Source organism: Melozone crissalis, unplaced genomic scaffold, assembly GCF_028551555.1.
Source record: "Melozone crissalis strain CALT ecotype California unplaced genomic scaffold, PUWL_Pcris_2 ptg000004l_1, whole genome shotgun sequence".
NCBI lineage: Eukaryota > Metazoa > Chordata > Aves > Passeriformes > Passerellidae > Melozone > Melozone crissalis.
In genome coordinates this window covers 38450931-38457351 of record NW_026535782.1, presented here as the reverse complement: position 1 = coordinate 38457351, position 6421 = coordinate 38450931, and positions in this window count along the sequence as shown.

Here is a 6421-nt window from a genome sequence, read left to right as displayed (position 1 = left end):
TGACTGGGAAAAAATCAAACCACTGTGGTCTTTAAGAAGGAGGGAAGGAACCAAATAACCTTTTATGACAAGAAGACAGGCTCAGTGAACAAGGGCAGAGCTTGGGCTTAACAAGGCTTTCAGCACTGTCTTCATTGACAAAATCATAAAGCACATAATAGATAAGTACACAGTGAGTTTGATTTGAAATTAGCTGAATTGTTTGTCTCAAAGGTTTAAATGAGCAGCAGGAAGCCCAACTAGAGGCAGTGATTTGGGGTATATCCCTGGAGTGAAGACTAAGACCAATCATTAATGACTGATAGGACTAAGACCAGTAATTAAAAACTAGTACAAGTCATTAATGACTTGTATGATGGGACAGAGCACGCCCTCAACAGCTTTGCAGATGACGCAAAGCTGGCAGGAGCGGTTAGTGCGACAGCTCCTCATGCTGCCACTCAGAGGGGCCTTGACAGGTTGTAGAAATGGCCTGACAGGTATCCTACAAACTTCAACAAAGGGAATTTCAAGCACTACACCTGAGGAGGAATAGGCCTGTGGAGTAGCCAAATTGACCTGGGCATCTTTCCCTAAGACCCTAGCTACAAAAACCTATCTCTCCAAATATAGCACCACTAAATAAATTAAAATGTTAAGCCACAATTTGAGAATAACACCAGGTGTGGAAACTCAAACTCTACTCAAGTTTGATGGGCTTCAGTTGTTCATTCTTAGATATTTCATAGTTTCTTGGGGGAACCATTAACGAAAATATTACTGGAGGAAATGCTTTGCCTCCTAGTAGGGTTTGTACCAGGCATTGCTGATGAGGAAATCTGCATGTGTGGTGTGTTGGGCTGGAAGCCTTGCTGGCCTTCAGCTCTTGCAGTAATTTGATGGCTCAAGAAAACATTTTGTGATATTTTTTTTTAAACTAATATGTGTCTGTGTCCTCTGAAACCAATGCCAGCCATTGACACAAACAGAGAACAACCTGTTAGCAAACTTCTCCTGTATGTTTTCTGAAGAGGCACGTTTCTTTTGAGGTAAGTCTTACCCAATATCTGGCATGAGTCAGCACCATATCTTCTCTGAAAGACACAAAATTTCCCAAGAATCATAGAATCATGGAATAGTTTGGGTTGGAATGGACCTTTAAAAGGTAATCTACTCCACCCCCACTGCTATGAGCAGGCACATACTCAACTAGACCAGGTTTCTCAGAGCCCCATCCACCCTGACCTTGAGTGATTCCCAGTCTGGGGCACCTGCCACCACGCTGGTGAAAAAGGGGGGGACAAGAGGGGTGCATGGACCAAAGGTACAGCTCAAGGGCACTGAAGGAGGGTGAGATTGGGAGCACTGATGCATAACGAGCTCCAGGCTTGGGATACATCGTGGGAGGGAGAAGATGCCAGTTGACAAGGGGCATTTTAAGCTGCTCACAATTTTCCATTAAAATGGAACAGAAGTGGTTCCTTGGGTATAGTAAGATTGTGGATGAGGAATCCAGAAAATTCTTAGAAACGCCAGATGTTTCTCATGATCTGACAGCTCCTGTACCCAGCAGCCAACAAGGGTAGGAGACAGAGATGCTGACTGCAGCTCCCCTCCCAGCTTTGTCAGCAACTTTGCCCTTCAGCCCCCTACAAGAGTGACAGTTTGCTGTGTGCTCTGGCAGAGCAGAGGGAGCAGGACGGGCCAGTGTGGCCTTGACCTTTGGCCAGCCAGGGTAACATTTCAGCTGCCCACCAAGGACACGGTTCCAGCCTCTGCTGCCACGAAACTTGGCACAGAATTTGCCTCTTCCTAGCAAAATTAAAATACAAAAAATAAAAATAAAATAAAATAAATATAAACTAAAATAAGGAATATGCTAAAAAGCAAACCCTTGCTAATTTTGGCTTTGGGCTGCCCCGGTGTCTAGTGTACCAGTCCATCAGTTAGCAAGGGTCAAGGGAAGTCAGCCATGAAAACAAGAAAATACAAGGTAAAGATAGGGGTCTGGTGTGACTGCAATAATCTTCTTCAGTCCATCCAAGCATTGTAACAGGTAAACTTGCAGCCAGTATGGGGCACTGGGAAATGGGAAGGGAACCATGCAGGACAGAGGTAATTCTATTACATTCCCTTGCTGAGGGAAAACCTACCTGCTGGGGTTACTCCCAGTTGCCCATGTCTGCTCCACACAGCAGCATTATTCCACAGAAGTAATGTTACATCCATTCACACTGATTGTCCTTTGCTGATTGTCCTTAATGTTAATCTCTTTCATGTCTAAATTCAAGTTTCATGTTAGTGCTATAATTTCCCCTTAATCATAAATTGCCCATAAGCCACTTCCAGCCTCCTGCAGATTTGTACCAGTACAAACTGCATGACTGATCATTGCCAAGGAAAAAGATGGGGTCTCTCAGGAACTGCAGACATTTTTCTTATGATTGCACACCAGAGAAGGAGCAAGGAGCAAGCAGATGGGATCAAATTCCTCTCCCTAGAAAAAAAGAAAGTCCCATTTTTCTTATCTTAAGCACCATATCAGCAAGTTTCTCCTATGAATTCCCCTTATGTTCATTACAGTTATTCCCAGGCCAGAGAAAGCACCTGGCATGTTGCTTCTGGTGATGACTGCCAGCAGAGAGCAGAGGTATCTTTATTGGGGGTTCTCAAATACTTCCTGTTTTATAAACATTGTCGTCTTCCTGGTTGGTGCTTCAAAGATTTATCAGGCACCTCTGGGCAACCAAAACTCTGAGCCAATGGAGATGTATTTTGCATGAGTTCCACTGTTTTCCTGACACATACTTGACAAAACAGCCATGACCTGCTCAGAGGAGTTCTGAATTTGCCATGCAGATAGAACTAATTCTAAAACAAGAAGTGAAATAGTTGTCAAAAATTTGTACAGCAGGTGTCTGAGCACTGACTTTATTGAGCAGATAAATATGGTTTTACATAAACAAATTTAGTCTGTAAGCCACTGCAGATATCCAATACAGTAATTAAATTGAGGGGCAGTACACAGCAACATGAGATGGAGACAACAAAATAAATGGGTCAAGTTTTTATTGTGATCAAGACTTTAAATATCCAAATATTCTGTGGAAAAAAATGTGTTGGCTCTTATTATGCTATAGATAGGTCAGCATGAAGAAGTACAATCTTACTACATTTCTTACATAAATTTCCTTCTGTACTTATGTAATTTTGCATGCAGAAGAGCTGTAAAAATGATAAATAGTATAAACACAAAATCAAAAAAGTTGAGATAAAAAAGGGAATTGTTTTTTCTGTCACAGCTAAACACTGTTATCAAATGGAAGTTAAGAAATAACTGATGCCAGTATGTAAGTAGTTGAAAGATTTTTTACTAGGAAGCCTGTCTTCTGCATGGACACATAGATCTGCAATAGTATTAGTAATGTTGCTTTTCCAGCGGCATTATCTAATCCAACATTTGGAAGACATAAGAATGAGGAGTTTTTAATCTCTCCATTTATTCCTGGTTTCATGAGACTTAAGCTTTGACATGGACCCTAGGATGATGCAGGATATTAGATCATGGCACACATACTGTAGGTTTTTAACTCAAAAATCTAGAGAACTCCAAGTTCTATTTCCAGGATTTGAAATTTGATTTCTTATCCATCCTCAGCCTTCTGTCTGCATGGCCTTGTGGCAGCAATTTGCTTTCTCTTTTTCTCCATTCCCCTTTCTACTCTTTAAATCCCAATAAATACTCCTCTTCCTTAAAATATGAATAATTAAATAGCAGTCTAAAATTAAGATCTTCAATGGAAAATAAAGAGAAAATTAAGATAAAAAATCTGGTGGTTTACAAAATTTTCCTTAAAATAATGACTAAACTTACAGATCTCTCTAACTGTCAAAAGAAGTCAGTTGAAAACATATATATGAAGCCTTAACACATTTTGCATGACCTTCAGTTAATTTTTACCTTCCTGCTTTCAGTTAATTATGTTACACATGAGACTCCTCCTGGCGCTTTTTCAACATCTGGATGCCCTTGTTATATATTTCACCCCAAAGTCTGTACATTCTTTTGGACTAAGTGATTATTTCCCTGAAGAAATTCCTACTCAGGTGAATTTTTCATGATTTCTGTCATTAATTTGTCCTTCCTCACTAGAAGGAGCATTTTTTTAACTCTTACAAAAATATAAGAGGAGTATTAATTGTCATTAAATGTCTACTGGTTGTGCCTAAAAAATATTAAAAATATATGTCAAAGAAATAAAAGCTATAGCTTTCTTTGTTAAGAAAGATCAGTAGATAAAAACACAGAACAACATATTCCTGGGATTGTACTGCCTTTTTTCTCCTCGGGCTTGAATTCATTCCTGTGGACTATTCTACTATTTCAACATATGGAGAGCTGAATTTTCCCCTGGCTTAATTAAAATCTCTATTCCAGTGTAAAGTACATTTTGCTTCCTTCTGCAATCAGAACACCATTTCCAAATCAAACTCTGACTTGTATGAGCGCTGTCATATTTGAAAATATGCAAAAGTTATTTTGGTCATGGGGACAGAAAAATATTCAAACAGCGTAATAGATGAAGTGTAATCAAGCTCCTATTTCTCCATAGAAAATATCATTTGAATTATGCACATCTACTACCATCTGAGACATGACTTTTTAGAAGTCTGAGTGGGATATACCAGTTTCCCTGATTGTTTAAATGGTCCAAATTCTGACATATTTTAAGAAGTCATTTTGTAGGAAAAACATCCTCAGTGACCATATCTGCTTAGATTCCACAAGAAAATTCTACTGAACCATGTTGCAGATAGAAACGTCCAGCAAAACTGGAGCCACAAATCAGTTTGTTGTCAATAGGTTGTCTTTATTCTTTGTCATACAGGATTGTGGAAGCCACTGTGTAAATCAAAGAGTTGATTAAGTTCCGAGATTTCCAGGAAAAAAACCTAGTTTCCAACCAGTGCTGATGTTTACACTTCATGCAATGCACCTGAAATATTTAAACAAATGAAAAGGAAAGGGAGAAAGCCCAAACATCTCACTGTGCATGCCTGAAAAAGCACTGTGGCATGTATGTAACTTCAACTGGTATTATCAACCCAATTGATATATTGGGTTAATAGGCAGTTAAATTCAGACAAAAAAGAAAAGGGGTTTTTAAATGCAAAAGTTTGTCTTGAGGTTTTTAAGCTATTTCTTTCAATGTATTAAATAATGCTCAAATGTCCACTGAAGTCAAACTTCCACTGAACTAAATCTGTTTGTGGATACAAAATGATCCTGCTAAACTGAGCTGTGGCTTGTCACTTGTGACAGCTGTGGTGCATCTGCAACAGGAAAAAAATAGCCGCTACACTCAGCAGAGAGGCAGCCAAGCCCTCATGGGCCAGCTGGCAGTTTCCCAAACGGTTGGGATGTTTGCAGTTCTTTGTCATAACAACAGCATTCGCTCCCTTTGTATTCCTCTTAACAACAGGAAAGTTACCCTTCATCATTACTGGAAAAATGATGCTGCTTATAAGCAAATGTTACTGCTTCTAGAGTAATACATTGTCTGGTCTTCTCTTTTCTCCCTCAGATTATACTTATACAGATTCTTATACTGAATCCTTTCATAATATGGTTTTCCCTATTAGACTTCCTGTAGCAACTATATGAATGTTACGTTACTGGAGAGGGAGGAAGAAGCTGTTTGCTTTGCACATACGCAAAGTGGTGGACCTCTTTCTTTTGTAAATTGCGGTGAATGTTGCAAAATAGTTTGACAGCAGCTGGTCCTGCTATTGTGATAGACTAATGAGAGTATTTGACCCAAGTTCCTAGCAATTAAATCCCCAAAAGCCGACTATCATCTGAAAGAAATAAGACATTTTCTTATACCTGTTCTAAATATCAGTAGCGAAATAAGGAACTCTAGTCTAAAATGAGTTTTTGAATTTGAAAAAAAATATTATTTTCTGACTTAACAGCATAAAGTGACAAGTTTTTTTTGACTGGCTTATTAATTAATTGATTTTTTTAAAAGCAGGATTGAGCTGTACCATAAAACTACCCCTTTCATTAAATTATCTGCTCATATCGAAAGTCTTCACTGTAGTCAAATTAGGGATTCAAATCACTTTCGTTCTTACCCATATACAGTTGCAGATTGGATTTTGCTAAGTAGAAGAGACACAAGACACATGAACAGAGAATTAGCTAACTTCCCAATATACCTGTTTGTAGGGAAGATAAATCATCCATGGATTCAAATGGTTGTACAAGTGTAATTGCACTCATTCTATTCAATTGCAGTTCAATAACACAGCAAAATGCATCTGAGAAATGTTCAAACCCTGTGTGCATCACAGTGGCTGCACACGGTTCACAAGAACAATAATACTGAAACTTCACAAAGCACAGCATAGGCCAGACAAGATAGCTTTCACTTGAATT